Source organism: Lotus japonicus, chromosome 1 (assembly GCF_012489685.1).
Source record: "Lotus japonicus ecotype B-129 chromosome 1, LjGifu_v1.2".
NCBI lineage: Eukaryota > Viridiplantae > Streptophyta > Magnoliopsida > Fabales > Fabaceae > Lotus > Lotus japonicus.
The window spans coordinates 78681049-78701535 of NC_080041.1; the positions used below are offsets into that span (position 1 = coordinate 78681049).

Below are 20487 nucleotides of genomic sequence, written 5' to 3' on the forward strand. Positions count from 1 at the left end.
CTCCAAATGAGTTTTCAACGGAGGAGAAGTAGTTATGCGTGCCGAATATGGGCCATATTGTTGCTACGATGTACCAGATTGTGTTTGTGACCTTGTCGAATCGAGGGGGCGCCACCTACTTCCCTCTCACCGGTCCAGTGCTACATCCGTCAGAGCACCAGATTATATGTTTACTCCTTGTCAACAACAATCATTGGGTGAAGATACTGATCAATATTACATTTAGTATGAATTTACCTTACATTACATGAACTTTATGAGATACTTAACAATATAATTGATAATTTTGTAGGCGCTTATTTCAAGTGACTTTCCTTTGCCAACGGTTAATCCACAATGGATGTATCATTGTACTGTTGAAGCTCGTGGTTGGCAGCTACCATACCTGGATCGCATGGCCCTATTTAACGAACTCTATCGAAAGGCAAATGTAGACATACATAAGATCGATGGAATCATAAATCTCGCTGAAGATTAGTTTCGTGATGTTATAGTAGTCCATTTGCAAATTTTCATATTAGTTGTAATGTATCAATGATAGATTATAATGTAACATTTATGTTTCTGTTGAAGTTTTTGTTTCTGTTATGTTAAAGTTTCGGTTTCTGTTGGAGTTTCTGTTTGTTTCTATCAAGTTTCTGCAAAATCTCGCCCTTTAAAACTGCGTGACCAACGCACTTTCAGTGTGCGATGGTAACGCCTTTCCAAAGAGCGACGCATATTACGCACTTTGTAACGGCGCGCCTAACGCAGTTCACTAAATGCGTATATGTGCCTTTCATATGTATATATAGTCAGACACGGGGACATTAACTCTGGCACTACTTAATCGCACCTTGAACGTGCGCTCACAACGCATGTTCAAGGTGCGTCTACGTCGCTCCATGAGTATGTGCGATAAACACACACTACAAGGGTGCGTTCGAAATGAGCATTTTCGGATTTTCGATTTTTCATTGGGTCTAAATAGCTGTGGGGGGTCTGAATAACAATTTCTTATCATTACCTGCTTATTGTTTGGTATGAGCATGAAAAAATTAGTCACCGAATGTTGATGATGAGTATCATGTTCTCACAATTTTTTTTTGTATAAAATAAACTGAATTGGTGAAAAAAGTCAATTGCAAATTGTATAGCATTACATTGAACACGTGATACCAAATAATGACAGCCATTTCCCTCAGCCGGTGCCATAAATTTAGGCCTAACTCAAGCCCTCTGAACACAAAATCTACTACTTCTTATTCTTCCACTACTGTAGCTAGAAGACCACCAATTACGCTTTGACACGTGGCTTGGTTTTGCTGACCTTTCTTTTTTAATTTTTTTTTTCCAATTGCCAGCCTCAATACGACGTCGTTTCTGAGTTTTTCCTCATCTCTCACAGATCTCTTTCGCGTGTATCATCTTCCACCTCCAATCAACCCACTCTGCCGTACTATGCTTAACGTGTTTTCCTTCTCTTTCTACCCACTCTGTCGTCCTTCTTCATCACCTTCCTTCCAATCAACCCTAGCTGGCTTACTCTTTCCACCCACTTCTCACCAATCCATCAATTGCATCCTTTCTGATTGATCTGATGAGGCTCCTTTCCGCCGCCGGTTGCTGTTTGCCAGACGATTTGTATATGGTGGAACCATTCACGGTTCTACATCTCAAACTATCCACTGTTCATTCGTCATTTTTGCACGTCTTCGCTGATTTCGTCAATACGTCGCCGGCCGCCGGTTCACATTAGAGGCTTCTTTTGTTTCTTCAGATCGATTTGGCTATAAATATCCCCTCAGTTCTCATTCAACCACACTTCTCCCAATTGGGTCATCTCTGATTCTCACCCAAGTTTGTGTGCGACACAGGTTGTTGTCTTCTACCCTCTTACTTAAGTCTGATCGCTTTTCTAATCTGTGGTTGAGTCTGGATTATTATAATGGATACTATTCTTAATTGATTGATTTGTGATTTTTTGTATTTGAATTTTCAGGAGGTTACATCGCATACTCAGATTTAGAGGTAATAATTTTTCAAGTTCTTAAATTCATGCAATGCATTTGTTCTGAGTTAACCTCATCAATTTTGAGGTCTGAATCTGAATGCTCATATGTAACTGAGGGATAAGAACAAAAAGAACACGTCGCTAATTGATATCCAAATCAATCTTCTTCAAGCTGAGGTTTATGCTCAATGGTGTTTAAATTTATTAGCACGGTAAATTTATGTGTGAAGAAACTCTTGGATTTGTTTGATATTTTGTGGAGTTATTATGTGTTGTAACTATGGCATCCACGCTAAGATATACCAAGGTCCATTGTTCTGTTCTGTATACTAATGACTTTGGCTTTGTACCAAGGTCCAGTGTGTCATGGCATGAGTATGTTTATAACACTCATTTTTTGAAAAAAAAAACCTCATCAATTTTTTTATGAAATTAGAGTTTTCAATATTCATGGCATGTTACTTTTAACAGAGTAGGATAGGACCAATTCAAAGTAATTATGTGATTTTTCTATGTTCACAACTTGGTAGGAAGAGGAATAGGATTTTGATTCTAGCTTTTGTGCCACTTAAGGCACTGTGTACAGAAATTCTTTTTCTAAATACACGATTTTGGTCATTTATAATTTCAGTTGATATTTCTTTTCTATTCTGTGAGGTTTTCCATTTTCTTCTTCTTCATTATGTTTCAAACAACAAATCCTCTTCACTGGATCACTAAATAGAAAAGAAAAAGTGGACATTTTTTTTCCTTACAAACTTGAAAACTTTTATCACATTTCTGATTCAATTCGTAAGGAAGTTTTTATCTTTGGATTTCTGGCTTCATAAGCTTTTGTTGGTGTAGAGTGGAAGAGTTGGTGATTTGATGCAGTTTCCTGTTGTATTTAGAGGGCTGAGAGTCTATCTTTTTTCTCTCATTTATTTAGAGGGCTGAAACCCCCCACCTCTATTTCATCTGATTTCACTGATCTGTTTGATTTCTCATATTCTCTTATTTCTATGTATCTCCACACATAAAGCTAATAATTATCTTCATTTAGGCAAAGTGGCAAACCTGAAACAAAAGCTGAAGAGGCCAAGGTTGCTAACACAGCAAAACCTGCTGCTGCTGCCGGTTCATCAGCAAAACAAGTAAAGATTGTTGATCCAAAGAAAGATGAGGAAGAGGATGAATCTTATGAATCATCATAGGATGTGTCTGGTTACAGAGATGATCTTATAAGTTCTGATGGGGTATTGTACTCACTCTGAGTTTAAATCTCTTTTTTTCGTGTTTATTACTGTATGTGTGGGATTTCAAGATGCTTTTTTTAAATCCAATGTTCCCAAATTGATCAAACATAATGCTTTTACAAAAGTTATTGGTAATGAAGTTACATTTCCTTTTTGATTTTGAGTTACAAAAAAGCCGCCAGACGATGCTTTTTTTAAATTCAATGTTCCTAAATTGATCAAACATAATGCTTTTACAAAAGATATTGGTAATGAAGTCCTTCCTTTTTACAAAACATAATCCTTGTGTTTATCTTCTCTAGCCTGATTTTCCATTACTTCATTTGTGTGCATATAACGCGTGCTTGGTTTGCATGATGCAAGGAGACTGTCAAGAATATTTTTAGTCCTCACTTTGAGAAAGGTAAGTTATAGTTGGATCAACTTTTACCTTGAAAATGATAATATAGTTATTATTTATTAACTGGTTTGTATATTGCAACCTTTTTGTGTTTCTTCAACCTTCTCTTTATCTTGCTTTTTAGTTTATTGGCATTCTTACATGTGTTTCAATTAGCAATCTGGTTTCAGGACTCGAGTATGTACCATATTAGCATGTTCCACGCCTCGCACCATATTGTACCTATACCTGCCAGCAAAGAAGAGGTATACTTCAATTATGTACCAATGTCTTTGCTTCATCTTAGCAGTTTGCTGACCTAACTCATGAGAACCATTTTTTTTTTTCAGATGGAAGTTGAAGCATCTTTTGTGAAGGGGGTTTCTACGCAAAGGAAAGTGTTTAATTGAAGGTTGGTTTACTCAAGTATCATGGTTCTCTTCCAAAGTGTGTTTTTCAATTGGTATTAGTTGTTGCTTAGAAGATAAAGGTGGGAGGTGGGTAATGTAAGCTTTGAGTTCAAAAATTAATCAGTCATTTCATCCTTCAAAAAAAATATTGATTGTCCACTAATTTTGTGACTAACCTATGTGTTTCCTCTGGAAATTTATTTAGCATCATTTTCATTTATTTCCAATGTATAATTCTATTGATTCTTTAATAATTTATGATAAAAAGCTCCAAATGTGAGAGAGAGAGAGAGAGAGAGAGAGAGGAGAGAGGGGGGAATTATAATCTAGTTGATTTAACAACAGTCACTTCCAAAGCTTTGTACTCCCTGTTTTCCGCCACACACACGAATGCTCCATTAGTGTAGCATATCTCATCTGTTATATAAACACAGGTTAGTGAGATTGTTTATCCTTACTAATTTCTTTGTTTATGTTCTGCAGAGTGTGAGATTGATTTATTGCTTTTAAAAAGTCAATTTATGAGACAGAGCATTCAAGGGAGTTCAAGTGATTTGGTTACCGGGTATATGGACTATGGAGTGGATGCCATCATAGAGCAGTGAAGAGGAAAAGAAGTAGGAACAAACTTCTACCAGAGATAGAATCAGTTGCTTTCTTGATCTAGGTTTCTCCTTCCTCGACTTTTCACATTTTTACTGTGAATTTAATTTGCATTATGAATTCATTATTGATTTGGGTACGTGGAAAGTTCATGAGTTATAAATGAAAGCAACATAATCTCCTAGGATGAGAACTAACTCAAGAAAGAAGAAAAAATAAAAGGCAAATTTTAAGCTATTCTAGGAATGATCAAATTTGAGAGCCAGTAAAAACAACTAAGCGTCATTGCGACAAGCAAGAGACATAAGGTGAAGTAGAAAAAGCTAAAACTAAGATATGGCCATCAAAATCAGAACTGATATCATAGTTTGCCTTCTTAAGAGTCTCCATATCGTGTTTGATGTTGGCAATATATTTTCATGCTGTAAAGTTCCTACATTTATATCTTGGACCCCCCACCTCCAATTGACCCTTCTTGATAGGTTCTCAATTTAACTTCCTGGGTTGCATAATGTATTGCACTTTTGAATTTATGCTTTTCTATAATTGGGGATTTCAATATCTCCTTATGCAATGTTATATCAAATATTGAGAAGAAAATTGATCAGAAAGTGACTGAGCTACAAAATAGGCAAGTAACTGCACTTCAGTTAGAGGATAAAGTGAGATCTTAAAATGATTTGATGTCTGCCATAGACCAATGTGTATAGTGTGTGATTATGTGTCTTTAGAGAAGTAATTAAATATGTATTATATCTACTACTTCTTATTCTTCCACTACTGTAGCTATATAACCGCCAATTACCCTTCGACAAGTGTCCTTCCTTTACTTAATTCTGTTTTTTTTTTTTCAACTCAACAAGGGAAGAACGACGTCGTTTCCAACTTTAGCACTGTTTCTCCCCAATCTATCATCAACCCTATCTCTTTAATCATGTGTGTTCTCTGCGTTTCTACCCACTCCTCCGTACGACTAATCTCCTTTTGAATTCGTTTCCTCTCTCACAGCCTTCCTTTCCTTCACATGAATCTCAAACCCTAGCTGTTCTTGCGTGTTAGCCTTCCTCTTTCAACCTACTTCTCACCAATCCATCAATAGAGTCTTTTCTGATTGATCTGATGATGAATTGCTTTCAGCCGCCGCTTGATGTGTAATTGAAGCTAACGTTGCCGCTGATTATGGTAGAATCAATCGCGTATTGACAGCTCAAATCTTCCACTGTTCATATGTGATTTTTCCTCACGAGAACCCTAACTACTATGGTTGAATGCATCAGCAAAGGTTGAATCCTTTAGCAAATGGTCAGTATCAATCCAAATCCTCATTAAATGGGATTTCACAATTCACAATGTTAAATGAGATTTCACATGTATATATGATGAATACTGTCAGCTCATTGAGGTCTTTTTGTGTCAGTGCACTTTCAAATTTTGGCTATAAATACCCCATGCTCTAAACTGTCATTCACACCATTCCTATATCCCAATCCTTCTGCTTGAATCCCCCTCTATTTCATCTCATTTCACTGATCTGTTTGAATTCTCTTATTGTAGATGAGGTTGAAACCATGATAGAGAAGCATGGAAGATCAGACCACGATTTATAAGGAGGTGGGAGATGGTACCTACTGCTAAACCTTCTAAATTTGCAACTTGTCTTGATTGATGCTAAGGTAATTTTCTCTGTTTATTTGTTTTTAACTGGTTGAATGGCTTAAATGAAATGTTGGAATTTTACAATGTTGATGAGCTTGAAACCATGGCTACTGCTGAACATTTTATGGCAACATATTTTGAATGAGAGTCAACTAGAAGGTATATTAGTACTGGTATAGCCAATAAAGGCAGAAATTTGTGGCTTAATCTTGCGTAAAATCAATCTAAAATGGCATTTGCCTTAGAAGTGTTGGATTTTTGTTACTTATGAATACTAAATATTGACTTATTATTTATGACAAATCTATATTGATTACCCTTTTTATACTACAAGTATGTTGCAACTGCTGTGACTTCAGTTCATGAAATGGAAAATGGTTTCAATCTAAAGAGGACCTTGCCAGCGCAGGAGCAACAAAGAGGCATACTTGCTGTGTTTTGGTGCTGACCAAGCCTGCAAAGGGTGAAATGAAACAAGGGGAACATGAGAAACTAAATTCAGATTATGATCAAGTTGTGTCAGATGTTACTGAGATTACAGTTTCACTTTTTTGAAACAAGCACAAATGTATTTGTACTGTTGGCTCCAGTTGGATTAGCAATCTATTGATGTATGGATTTTGTTATAACTTTATGTGGCTCTACATTTTGTTGCTATGAAAGTTGTACTTCCCTTGCCTTGATTAAAAAAACCCTACTCAACATTGTATGTGTTTGTTTGTTTTTTCTATGGTCCTTTGTTTTTCTGCTATTGCTGTTGCCTTTGTTTAGTTTGCTGGTGCAGCAGGTCTTCATGAAAAGGGTAGATGTTGTTGTTGTTGTGTCACGTTTCTGCTGCTACCTTTTTCTTGCTGCTGCTGTTTGTTGATCTTATTTTATTTGTGCTGTTTTTGTTTGTATTTTTTACTCTTTGTTGTTTTCCTTTATGTTTTCTCTTGTGCTAGACTCTAATCTCACTTGGGAGAGATTGTTCCCGAGATTCTCTTTTTATCAATTCATGATCTTTTCTTCTCTAAAAAAATACATTGTATGTGTTTGGTGTATTTCTTTTTAGTTTAAAAAATTCTTATTCCTTTAGGATAATTCAATATACCTATGTTTCTTTTTCTTATTCTTCACATGAGTAGTTTGAATATGTCTCTGCGTAGCCCACTTAGGAACCAAGAAAAACCTTATTAAAGTAAGAGAAGTTTATTGTAGGCTAAACATCTCACACCTCAATACTATTTACACCTTATATTTCTCTCTTTTCTCTTCTCATCACAATTCTCATTCTCTCTCATTTCTTTTTCCCTTTCATTCTTACTTACAATGGATCATTCACTCAATTCTATCCTGTTAAAAATTCTGTTCAATTCTTAATTAGAACAAACAATTTAGAAGGTAGATATACACATGTCTTTTATTTTCTAGCATTAAGTTGTCTTGACTTAAAGTTAGAAATTGGAAAGGAGGAAAGATGAAAGGGATTTTTGCTAGCTGTACCAATTCTGCAGAATGTTTCTTGCTTCAAATTGTGGAAGGAGATGCTTAAGGTGTTTGAATGCAGAAGGAGCAGTTTGCATTGGATGATGATTCTGATGTTTAACACTATGACCCTGTTTATTATCCTTCTACCCACTCTACTGGTGCTCAACGTGACAGAGATTTATGCTTACTTTTAGTTTTAGGTCAACACTCACTAAATTGTAGCTCTTCTTGATATAGTTTGGATTCTTTTCACTTTTGTACTGGATAATTTTTTCTTTTGGGTTTATTTTTTCAAGGTGTGCTACAACTTATAGCGTTACTTTTCATGAAAAATTGAAGAATGTCTCAAAATGAATGAGATAAAGTTATGCACAGTCCTTCCTTCTATGTTCCAGTAAACTAACTCAATAAATCATGCATTGAAGTTAGGCTTATACATAAACTTTTTGATTAGTGGCTTCCTTAGTAAATTGTCAAGCAACGGTGCAAAAGTATAAGAAGGAGATACACTTTAGTAAATTGCTGATATCTTAGCTTCTATACAATGATAGAGAAGATTACTGACTTACCAATCTTATGGAGAAAAACAAACCTAAAATATGAAAAATTGAGAATACAGATATATGTTAAAAATTATCTTTGAAAATACATGTCACGGTTTGACCAGAAATATCTGGTATCTACAACTCCAGTACTCAGATATGAAATAAATATATCAAACATCACAATTTTAAGCACCAAAATGCTCTCTATTCATCAATCTTTACCTCCTTTCCAACTCCGCCAATCACCGCTCCTCCACCTCAAACTTTACCTCCTTTCCATCTCTGCCAATCACCGCTCCTCCAACACATTTGTGTACATTTTCATCAGGGATTTAGGGTCAAAAACAATTTGGCCAGCTCCCACAAACAGCTTGGAGCATAACATAACAGCTGAAGTACTCACGAGAGCATAAGTATTCACAGGAGCAAAACAAACAGAAGGAGGAAAGCGAAATCCAAAGAATCTTAACATCAAGTTAATAGCTATGCCTATGTCTAGCTTCATAATTACTTTTTCTGGGGTGCTGGAAAATGGTAGAAGAGATTCACTCAGAAAATTATGCATAATATAGAATGCGAAATCTCTTCATTTGATTTTCTTATAGGCAATTGTATGTTAAAGTACACACCTAAGACAATTTCCTGTTTCTTGGTTTGTTCCATTAGACATTATGTAAAATACTATGCTGTACTTTGTGTGTGATGTTTTGCTATCAATAGTTTTCTTTCCCATTAGATAATGATATATGTTGAGTTATTTTCTGGTCTTATTTATTAGTCAAGACTCATGAATATGCTCAATACAAGTCGACAATGGGTCAAACACAATTAACGTTTGAAACTCATCTAATTCATATACTCCCTCCGGTCCTATTTATAAGCAACAAAAAAAAAATTCACATAGTTTAAGAAATGTAGTTAAACTAGATAAAATGCATTAAATTTGTCTTAAATTAAAATGAACTTCCAAAACTACCCTTTGTTATTAGTGTTGGAAAGTGGAAAAGAGAGAGAATAATTAATGAGACACATTTTACAAGTTAGAATTAATAAGGGCATCATTGGAAAAATTAATTAATATAGCTCAAACTTTCATTTGGTTCTTATAAAAAAGACCAAGATTTTTCTTCTCTTTCATGCTTATAAATAGGACCGGAGGGAGTATATACATATAAGAAATATAAAACATAAGTAAATAACAACGTATAAGTGTTTAACTGATTAAAGATAGACGTCTTAGTAAATACAATATTAAATTATTCACATATATAAAATACTCAATAATTGTGATTAACAGTATCATTCATAACAAATTTATCCGTGCATCGCACGGACAAACGGGTATAATACTAGTGATACTAGTGCTGCTAGTCAATAGTCATGATGAGAGCTATCGGGTTTTATATTAGAAAACATGTTACCAGATTTCAAAAATTTGGTGCATAAGAAGTTTTAGAACCCGATATATGTCAAAAACTCATGTTATTATGTTCAAATTTCCGGTTCTAAAACCCCACATTATAAATGTTTAGTGTTTTTGGAAGTTGCTAGTTGCTACTATCATTAACAGCAGCTGCATATGGAAGTTGCATATTTTGTAGGTGTTTACGTGGATTTTTGGTAAACAAATATCCTCTTAGTTCGACTAAAGGAAGTTTAGATTCAGGGTCCTTTTGAGAAAACGCTTTGCCAAAGTATTGTGTGTGTGTGTGTGTTTTTCGAAAAAAAAAAACGAATTGGTTTAGACAGAACTGAATTTCATTAAACACGGGTCAATTACAAAGGAGTCACATACATAAAATAACACAAAAACTAACAAGAGATGTGGATCTCGACAAGAAAATGCATAAAGGAACTGGGAATTAAATAAGCTTAAACACGAGAAAACTAAAGCGTTGGTTCTGCAACATACTCCTCCATCATCACGTTGTGCTCCTTGAGTCTCATTGATGCGGACATTTGGAGCTTTTGGTGAATTTTCAGAGTTTGAGTTGGGAACCCCTTTTTCTGCTGCTGCTTCTTCTATTTATAGTGCTGTTCCTGCCCACGTTCTTGGCGGTTTTTCTTGGATGCATGATGGCTTCGTGGGTTTTGAATTTTGGCGCCATGCCCCACGTTTAGCCGGTGGTCTTCGCGCACGTGACTCTATTGCCACGTGGATGGTTCTGAGTCGTGGGCAACCGTTGCTATTCGTGGCATCGTGGGTATGTGCACGTGCTTGTAGTTGCTTGTTACTCGGTAACTGCCTCTTCCATTAAGATGATCGAGATTTCTTCATCTGCTGAGTTTGTCGAGATATAGCTCTCACTAACTTGACTTTGAGGGACACCGTGTGCTGAGTTGCCGGTTTCGCCATAACCCTTTCTGTCGAGAACCCACCTTTGCACCATGGTGTCGAGAGTCGTAGTACTCGTATTTTTTAGCTTAACAGTTGCCCCCCAAGAATGTTGGTTGTCGACTGCTTTAGCTTGAAGACACCAAGCATTTTTTATCGCAGCCGTTCGATTCCAACGATTCAAGTACCTTGTGCTCTCGACCATTCGATCTTCAAGTCCAATCAGCAGCCATAACGTCTGATGACTTCTCCACTAGCTGACAGTTATAGCCTTTTTAGGGCCATGATTTCACCTATGCCAAAAAGCTGAGAGGTGACATGAGTTTAACTAATAAAATAATCGCTTGGACCCCAAATTTTTATAAATTACTGCTCAATGCGGCCTGAGTTCGTTTGCCCTTCTGTTTATAAATACCCTCTTGGTATTCCCCGTTCAAGCTTTACTCTTTTCTCAAACCTTCAGCTCCTTCCCCCAGCGCTCTCACTTCATCTTCTTCTGTTTTCTCTGGAATATCTACCGTTTTCTTCAATGGCTTCCAATCCTGAGCAGACCATTCCGTTGGCCACTGAGCTTAAGCTGGATGAATCCAGGCGCGTGGCAATCCCGGAACCCCCCAACGAAGCAGAGAAGAGAGCTATCTGGAAATCCCAGGTACTCATTCCTTTCTCTGTTAATGGTACTTTACGCGCCATTTTGGGTCCTTTGAAAGTAGTGAAGCATGATAGGCCCAATAGTCTCCCTGAAGAACATGAATCATTTCACCCTAGCGTTAGGGGAGAGGAGCTTATTTTGGCATTTCAACCTTCTTACCGTATGCCATTTCTTTCCGACCCAAAACGAGCCTTTCGTTCAGCTCCTCCTAACCCCTCTGCTAACGACAAAGCCTACCTGAAATGGTTAGATAGGGTTGAGGAAGATAAGAGGCAACACTGGAAGGATGTCGGGATTCTCGACTTGATTCAGCTGTCGAGATCTCCAATCTCGTATAACCCTGCTATGTTATTAAGTGCACTTTATTTCTGGGAGAGGTCCACTAATTGCCTTCATGTTCCCTTTGGCATGATCACCCCCACCCTCTTGGATGTTGCTGCTATCACCGGATTATGGCCCATTGGTGATGATTATCACTCTGCACCTGCCACTGTTAAACGCATCTCGATTCCTACTGACAACATTTCTTTTAGTCGATTCATTAAGGACCATTATGTCGAGAGTGGTGAGGTGTCTGATGCTGAACATGTCGCTTTCTTGCTGTATTGGCTGTCTGCTTATGTTTTTTGCACCAAGTCTTTGCGTATTCCTGCCAAGCTTTTGCCCTTAGCCAATCTACTTCACGAGGGTCGACAACTCGCTATGGCTAGGCTTGTCCTTGGCAACCTCTATCAAATGCTGAATGAAGCTGTCGAGGATATCCGGAATACCAAGACCGTCTCTCTGAATGCAGCTGGACCTCTTTGGCTGTTTCAACTTTGGTTGAATGCAGTCTTCGAATCTCTTCCGCCGGCACAAGATAATCCTCCAACTGTTTCTAACACCAGGATTGATGCCCACAGGCTCGAGACCCTGACCCCTGCTTATGATGCGTCGAGTTTTGAAGCTGATTTCAGAAAGTACTTTACCATGTTTCTCGAGTTGAAGCATTATCGTTCCAGTTTCTCTCCTTACAGCAAGGCTGTTCGTGGCCCTTTCTGGCTGAGGAATTCTTACCCTAATGCTTATGATTCTGCATTGCCCAAAGAACACCACATCACGCTCTGGAGGACCCTCTTATCTCCTAGGGTTTTAACTGTGGGCTTTGCTAGCAGTGATTACACTCTATGTGGCTACAACCCTCAATTGGTTTCTCGACAGTTTGGGCTTAGCCAAGTTCTACCCAACACTTTATTTGACAAGAGTCTAGTCCTGTACCCCGGAGCTATTAAGAGGGCTCCTGCTTTCGACACGACTGTTCAGTTTTATAACAAGAAACTCCTCAACCTGAGCCCCTTCACTTACGCTCCTTCATATTATGCCACTAATGCTTTCAAAGCCTGGTGGTCTGAGTATTGGGCTCAAATTTCGAAGCCCCTCGTAGATTGTCTGCAATGCATGACAGATGCTTTTCTTTTGCAGAAGCAGGATCTGAAGAAGACCAAAGGTACGCACCTGGCAGAAATTCGATCTTTTCAAGAGTTCTTTGGTGTGGTATATTACCCAACTCTTCGCCTTCGAGATACGGTTGCGAAAGCAGCTCAAGTATTAAGGCAAAAATGGGAATTTAAAGCCAAGAAATCCAAGTTAGTTGTTCCTCCTGGTGAGGAGGGCCTATCTTTTGTTATTCGAAAAACTGGCTTTAGGTTCCCATCTTTGCCTACGAGTAGGTTTGCATTGGCCTTTCCACCGGTCTTGCCTAAATGGGTTGACCATGTAAACATAAATGTGTTGGCCAATCAAGCTCTACCTCCTCGAAAGCGAGTGACTTGGACTAAGTACCACCTATGGAACTTTCCGTATCATGTGCCCGTCGAAATCTTCAACCACATATCGCTGAACATGCGTATTGGTCAAGGTAATACTTCGACTTGGCCTAGGTTTTCCTGTTTTACTTCTTAATTTCTCTTTTGTTTACAGCTGAAGTCATTACCCGACCAGCTCCTCAAGTTATTTCCCCAGTGGCTCATTCTTCCAAGGACAAGCCAGTCGTGATGAGGATGATGATGATGATGATGAGGATGATGATGTCAGTCTTGCTGACAAGCTCAAGGTACTTTCCTCATGCTTTTCCCTTTTTCTTTTCAATTTCTTTGGATTATGAACTAACGTATTCTTCGACAGAGTCGAAAAAGGAAACCTAAGCCTGTTGCTTCGGCCAGTCAGAAGAGGGCCAAAGGGGCTGGTGTTTCCACCACCAGTGGGGCTTCTAAGTTGGCATCTGATGCTCAACCAGAAGTCGATGACAAAGAAGGTGGTGGCGACGCCGCCATTCAGGTATGTTTTCCATTCTCGAGGGTACCTTGTGACATTTTAACCTGTGGTTTCCTAATCTGAATCATTTCTTGTTTGTTTTGTTTCTTTTAGGCTGATGTCCATGAGCATTCCACTTCCAATCCTCCATCCCGTGAGAATTCTCCAGCTCCCAACCCTGCAAAATCCAAAGCTGAAGGTGTCGAGAAACCTCCCAAGGCCGCATCCTCGGCTAAAAAGACCTCAACATCTGAGGGAAGGAGGAAGGTCAGGAGCAAATCTGGTCATAAGTCTCCCCGCCGTTCCAGAAGCTCCACCAACTCGAGCCCTTCTAAGGAATCTGCTTGCCAGGTATCTTTATATTTTTCATGTTTTGTTGGCTCCTCTAATATGCATTTTACTTTATCGAAAAGGGCATTAAAGAGGTTTTTCTTGTAGGAAACTCAAGGTGCAATCTCTCCCATTCGCGAAGCAGAACCTCTTCCAGGCAAGGATGATAACCCTATGCCTCCTCCAAAATCGACTGCCACTGTGCAACCTTCGCCTCAAGCCAAGGGTGGCTCTTCATCTCATGTGTCTAGTGAAAAGCTCGACACTTTATTTGAGGAGGACCCGCTGGCAGCTTTGGACGGCTTTCTCGATGGCACCTTGGAATGAGATTCTCCACCCCATCAAGCTGATTCCACTGCTGAGACTGCTCAATCTAGTGGGGTGGCCAATTTTCAGCAAATCGAGGAGAGTATGGGTCGGCTGAAGGCTATTGTTTTCGCCAGTGGGTTTCTCGACCAGATCCAAGTTGATCCTCAAGCGAGCCATGCTGCTAAGGAATTGCTCGTCTTCCTTCTTGGCCAAAAACTTGATTCTCATCAGGCTGCTGCTTTGGCCAACCTTCAATCCTTCTTAGTGGATGCTTCAGCCACTTTTCATCAAGTTAAGGACGTTGGTCAAGCTGTCAGCCTTAAGGAAGCAAAAGTCTCTTATGGTAAAGCTCAAGTTGCAGCAATGAAAGAGGACTTCAAGAAATTCACTGCTAGGAAGGTTTTAATTGCAGATGAAATTTCTGAAGTCGACACTAAACTTGAGGAGCTGCATCGAGAGATTACCAAGTTGGAGAAAAAGCGAGCTGATTTGGTCGAGGAAGGCCCTGCTGTGAAGGCTCAGTTGGATGTGCTTACTAAGGACTCCAAGGCTCTGATCATCTCGACAAAAGATGTTATCAAGGAGTTGGAGGTTGACCAGGCCGTGAAGAAGGATCTCGATGCCAAGATTGCCACCTTCGCTGATCGTTTGAACTCTTTTAAATCCCTGCTTTAGGACTCTCTCTTATCAATATGTAATGATGACACTATTTTAACCATGGCTTTCGATGCCAATTTGCATGTAATATTTCGACAATGGTTTTGGCACGTAGGCCATATAATTTGACATTTAATTTGCCATGTCTTTTCAGTTTCCATTGTGCATTTATTCTGACGGCTATTCGCTTATTGTTGCACCGTTCAAACTCCCTTGCATCCCCTTACGTAGTCATTACTTGGTTTCTGGGAAATAAGCCAATTTATTGCCATCTTATACCACGTTTTCTTGATTCAATGAAAGTCTTTGTTCATTAAAGGCCAAAGCCATTTACGATGGTAGTGGTAATTTATGTGGCCTGTAACCATAAGATGAAGAGTTGGCAACTGATTGCCACTAATTAATGCACTCCTTTGTTGTTATACTATAAATAGAGCATTCTTGGTTACTTCTCTTCAGTAACTTCTTCAAACTCTCCCTTGCCTCTTTTCCAGAATTCCTTTCCTGCTCTTACACACCCTTTCAACCATGGCTAGCCGTCGTGTTCTTAACCAGATCCGGAGCTTGGCCTTTGACGAAGACTTGTTTTGGGAATTGCATTCCTCTCTTTCTCTGGCTGAAGAGCTTACCAGGCTCATTAACCAGCTTTTGCAGAGGAATATTATTGCCTCTGTAAAAACCCCTCTCCTGGAGTTTCTGGGCCTCCTGCATGAAGCTGTACCCCTATATGAAGAACACCGGGAGCTTACTGCTCGAGTGTTCTTTGCTGAACATCAAATTGAGGAGAAGACGGAAGAATTTGAAGAGTTGAAGGCTGCTCTGAACCAAGCGGACCCTGAGGGGAATGTGGGAGCTCTGAAAGCCTTGGTGGACAAGCTTTCTTCCACTGCCCGTGAGGAGCTGGATCTTCGACAGGAGAAATCGAGACTGAAATCCCAACAAGAGGATGTCTTGAGGCGCATGGAGCCTCTTAGGGCCAAATACGATAGTTATAGGGCCAATCCCCCTTTTTAAAGTTTCTTTGCCATAGTTGTAAATGCTCTATTCTAATTAATAAAACATTCGAGTTTGGCAATTTACTTTATTTATTTTCTTATTCTTGCTTCCTTATTCGATGTTTATTTCATGCAACGTTGGCTTATACTTTTTTAAGTATTTGCCATTTACCGTTATTTATCGATTTCGACCTCCTAATTCTTTAATCGAATAAGCGTTGTTTAAAAGTACTTTCTCGACTATGAAAGGGCCTTCCCAGTTTGGGGCCCACTTTCCATAGCGTTTATCCCTTTTATCGACTGGTAAGACAACCTTCCATACGTAATCACCGGGCATAAAAGATTTAACTCTAACCTTTTTATTGTAAGCTTTAGCAACGCGATCCTTTTGCCTGGTTAAGGTATCCAACGCCAATAGTCTTTCTTCGTCGAGATTGACTAATTCATCAAGCATCATATTCCAATAGTCTTCACTTGGAATTTCCTCTTGCCTTTGAATTCTGCATGACTGTAAATATACTTCCGCTGGTAACACCGCTTCTTGGCCGTATGCTAGTCGAAATGGCGTTGCCCCCGGTAGCTTCTTTAGGTGAATTCCTGTAAGCCCAAAGCACTTGGCCCAATGTTTGATGCCATCTTTTAGGTTTTCGACCAACATGTTTTTTAATCAAGGAGATCAATGTTTTGTTGGCCGCTTCTACTTGACCATTCGCTTGAGCGTAATAGGGAGTCGAGGTTAGGAGTTTTATGCCCCAAGATTCCGCGAATGATGCCACTTTCTGGCCTACAAATACTGTGCCTTGGTCTGTAGTAAGTGACTCAGGTAACCCGAAACGATAAACTATGTGATTCTGAATGAAATCGATCACCGTGTCCTGGGTAACATTTTGTAGAGGAATTGCCTCTACCCACTTGGTAAAGTAATCTATAGCCACTATTATGTACTTGTGTTGCCTAGAAGAACATGGGTTAATTTCGCCAATTAGGTCTAAAGCCCATCCCCTGAATGGCCATGGTTTAATGATTGAGTGTAATTCACTTGCTGGCACATGTTGTATCCCTGCGTGTCTCTGGCAATCTTGGCACCCCTTGGCATACTCCATGCAATCTTTCATGATAGTAGGCCAATACATCCCTTGTCGAAATAGGATCCATTTCATCTTGATTCCTGCCTGGTGGGCACCACATAGCCCATCGTGAACGGCCGAGATTGCTATGAACGCGTCGTCTTCGCTTAAACACTTCAGTAGTGTTCCATCGACGTTTTTCTTGAATAGCTCGTTTCCCATGATGACATAGCTCATTGCCCTATACTTTGTCTTTCTGTCTGTAGTACCCACAGGTTTTTGCAAGTAATCGACAATTGGCTTTCTCCAATCATTAGGTGTCATATTGTCAATGACCAGGATGTTGAGGTCAGAGGGGTTTAGTTTTTCTTTGACCTCGATAAGCTCTTTTAACCTACATTTATCGACCATATATCCTGACGCGATTTGTGCCAATTCATTGGCCTCTTGATTGTCTACCCTGGAAACATGACCTAGCCTAGCTTCGTCGAATTTGGCCAACAAATTACTAGCTTTCGTGTAGTACCTAGCTAGATTTTCACTGACGCACTTGTATTCCTTGGTAAGTTGCTTTATTACCAACTTAGAGTCCCCTTTTACGACAACATTCTTTGCCCCAAGGGCTATCAGGATCTCGAGGCCTGATGTTAATGCCTCGTACTCAGCCTCATTGTTTGAGCAGTTACTCTTAATCCTAAACTTGAATTTCGTGGGGATGCCCCTTGGGGATACTATGAACATCCCGATTCCGGTGCCATTCTTATGGCTGGAACCGTCGAAAAATAGCTTCCAAGGTTGGATGCCTACGTAAGTTACGATTTCTCGAGGCAAAGTATGATTTGCCAGGAAGTCAGCAATTGCTTGTCCCTTAACTGCCTTTAGTGGGGCATAAGTTAGTGAATACTCGGTTAGGGCTAAAGCCCATTTACCAATTCGACTATGCAAGATAGGTTTGTAAGATCAAGTTTTGATCTAGTAGTACAACTCTATGTTTTGATGATTACAAGTTAACCTTTTGATATGAACAATTGTGGTACTCTAACGTGTTTTTCTGAGTGTGCTATTTACAAGCTCTGACCTCAACTCAATCTCACACAAATCAGAAGCACTGTGTATAAAGAGCGACCCAAGCAACGCTTTCGCATTCACCATGTTCAGTATGAACAGTGGAAAAGCTTCAGAAGTTCTGAAGTTATACAAACTCTGATGTGGACTCAGTCACTAGAAGTTCTGAAGATCCAGAAAGTCTGATAACCAAGAAACACTGAAGGCTCAGATATTCTGATGGTGTAGAAGACTCTGAAGATCCAGAAGCTGATTAGTGAAATTCTGATGTCCAGAAGCAAGATACTCTGAAGACCATGTACTTCCCTCTGAGTTTAGAATCAGAAGAAACAATGTCAGAGGATCTGGACTTTCCCTCTGACTCTGATCAACCGGCTTCACAAGTTCCAATATGAAGCATTCCCCTGATCAGAAGTCTCCTAGGTTTAAAGGTCAAGTCGCTATCCAAGTACAAAAGCAACTGTACCTCCCTGACGACCTACCTAACAGTCTCAGACATAGCAGAAGCTGGATTTTCCAGAACTGCCCTCCAACGGTAGCATTTCCCATGCAACGCTCTACCCTAATCCTTGGAGTATATAAAGAGGCTGAAGACTGAAAGAAGCGGCTAGAAGCATTCACATACGCGCAAGACAAATTCAAATTCTTCTAAGCTTTCTTTCATCTGAAATTCATTGAGTTTACTATTAGCTTTTTAGAAGCAAATCTCTTGTAAACAATTCTTTGATAAACTGTTTGTTTAGTTCCTTTAGGAGATCAAGGTTGATCGGATCCTAGAGAAGACTAAGAGAGTGAATCTTAGTGTGAGCTAAGTCAGTGTAATTGTTAGTCACTTGTAGGTTTCAAGTGCAGTTGTAACTCTTACCTGATTAGTGGATTGCCTTCATTCTAAGAAGGAAGAAATCACCTTAACGGGTGGACTGGAGTAGCTTGAGTGATTTATCAAGTGAACCAGGATAAAATCCTTGTGTGCTTTTCTATCTCTTATCTTTAGCACTTAAGTTCTCGAAAGATTTTGTCAAAATCTTTAAGGTGGAAGCTTTATCTTGAAAACGTTATTCAAACCCCCCCCTTTCTACCGTTTTTCATACCTTCAAGGTTTGGATAACATGTGCTTTATTATATCATAATGAGAAAAAACCATTACATCGATTGGCTTTATATAATATTTCAGCTTTACACAAGAGAAGTACAAACATAAGCACAATTTCTCGATCGTGGTGTATCGAGTTTCTGCATCATTTAACACCCTGCTTAAGTAAAATATGGCTCTTTCCTTGCTATCTTCATCTTCTTGAGCCAACATGCTTCCAATGGTTCCATCCGTGGCAGAGATGTACAGCTTCATTGGCTTTCCTCTTATAGGTGGTGCCATTACAGGTGGGCTGGACAAGTACACTTTGAGTTCATCGAACGCTTTTTGGTGCTCTGCTTCCCAGCGGAACGCATCTTCCTTTTTAAGTCGAAGAAGTGGGGAAAATGACTTGGTCTTCTCGCTGAGGTTGGCAATGAATCTCCTTAGGAAGTTAATCTTTCCCAATAATGATTGCAGTTGTTTCTTGCTAGTTGGTGGACTAGTGTCGAGAATGGCTTTAGCTTTGTTCTTGTTGATCTCGATGCCCTTTTTATGCACCACAAAACCCAAAAAATCACCTGCAATAACACCAAAGGCACATTTAAGGGGATTCATCTTCAAGCCATATTTTCTCATCCTCTCAAAGGATTTCCTTAGATGCAACAAAATGGTCATCCCTTGATGGGGATTTCACCACAATGTCATCAATGTAAACCTGCATGAAAGTTTCGATAAAATCATGAAAAATGGTATTCATTACCCGTTGGTAGGTCGCGCCAGCGTTTTTCAACCCAAAATGGCATGACCACCCACTCGTATGTCCCCAAGGCACCAGGACATTGAAAAGCTGTTTTCGACACATCCTCTTCTGCTATGAAGATTTGGTTTGTAGCCTGAGTAACCATCCAACAAGCTTAAGTATTCATGACCAGCAGCTGAATCTACCATCATTTCAGCAATAGGCATGTGATACTCATCTTTTGGAGTGGCAGCATTAAGATCTCGAAATCAATGCAAACCCTCATCTTTCCGTTCTTCTTGATCACTGGAACCACGTTGGCTAACCAGTCCACATATCGAGCCGTTCTGATAAATTTACATCTAAGGAGTCTTTCGATTTCTTCCTTGATTTTCACCAACACATCTGGATGGAACCTCCTGGGTAATTGCTTGACCGGTTTCCTGTCTTCTTTGATGGGTAACTTTAATTCCACCAATTCTCGACTAAGGCCAGGCATTTCATCATAAATCCCAAGCGAAACAGTCTTTGAATTCCTTGAGTAATTTCACCATCCTGTCCTTTAGCTCCGGATCAATAAGAGCACTGATGTATGTTGGCCTTCTTTCTAAGCTATCTCCCAGGTCCACTTCTTCCAGAGGGTCTTGTGCTTCCATTTTCTTGGAAATGTCGACCACTGG

At 39.4% G+C, this 20487-nt stretch overlaps 1 long non-coding RNA gene across 5 annotated transcripts; it reads left to right on the plus strand.

The window, feature by feature from the left end:
• The first annotated feature begins 1308 nt into the window (after nucleotides 1-1308).
• LOC130715745 (uncharacterized) lies at nucleotides 1309-7006 on the plus strand. 5 transcript variants are annotated; one of them, XR_009011759.1, is made up of 9 exons: nucleotides 1309-1856; nucleotides 1982-2010; nucleotides 3036-3631; nucleotides 3799-3873; nucleotides 3958-4019; nucleotides 4501-4684; nucleotides 5758-5922; nucleotides 6175-6293; nucleotides 6611-7006. It is a non-coding gene; the product is annotated as an uncharacterized LOC130715745 (long non-coding RNA). The 5 variants fall into 5 exon arrangements; XR_009011760.1 differs by lacking the exon at nucleotides 5758-5922 and having other exon boundaries at nucleotides 1339-1856; nucleotides 3036-3228; nucleotides 3592-3631; nucleotides 3785-3873; XR_009011758.1 differs by lacking the exon at nucleotides 5758-5922 and having other exon boundaries at nucleotides 1341-1856; nucleotides 3036-3228; nucleotides 3592-3631.
• The last annotated feature ends 13481 nt before the right edge of the window (nucleotides 7007-20487 follow it).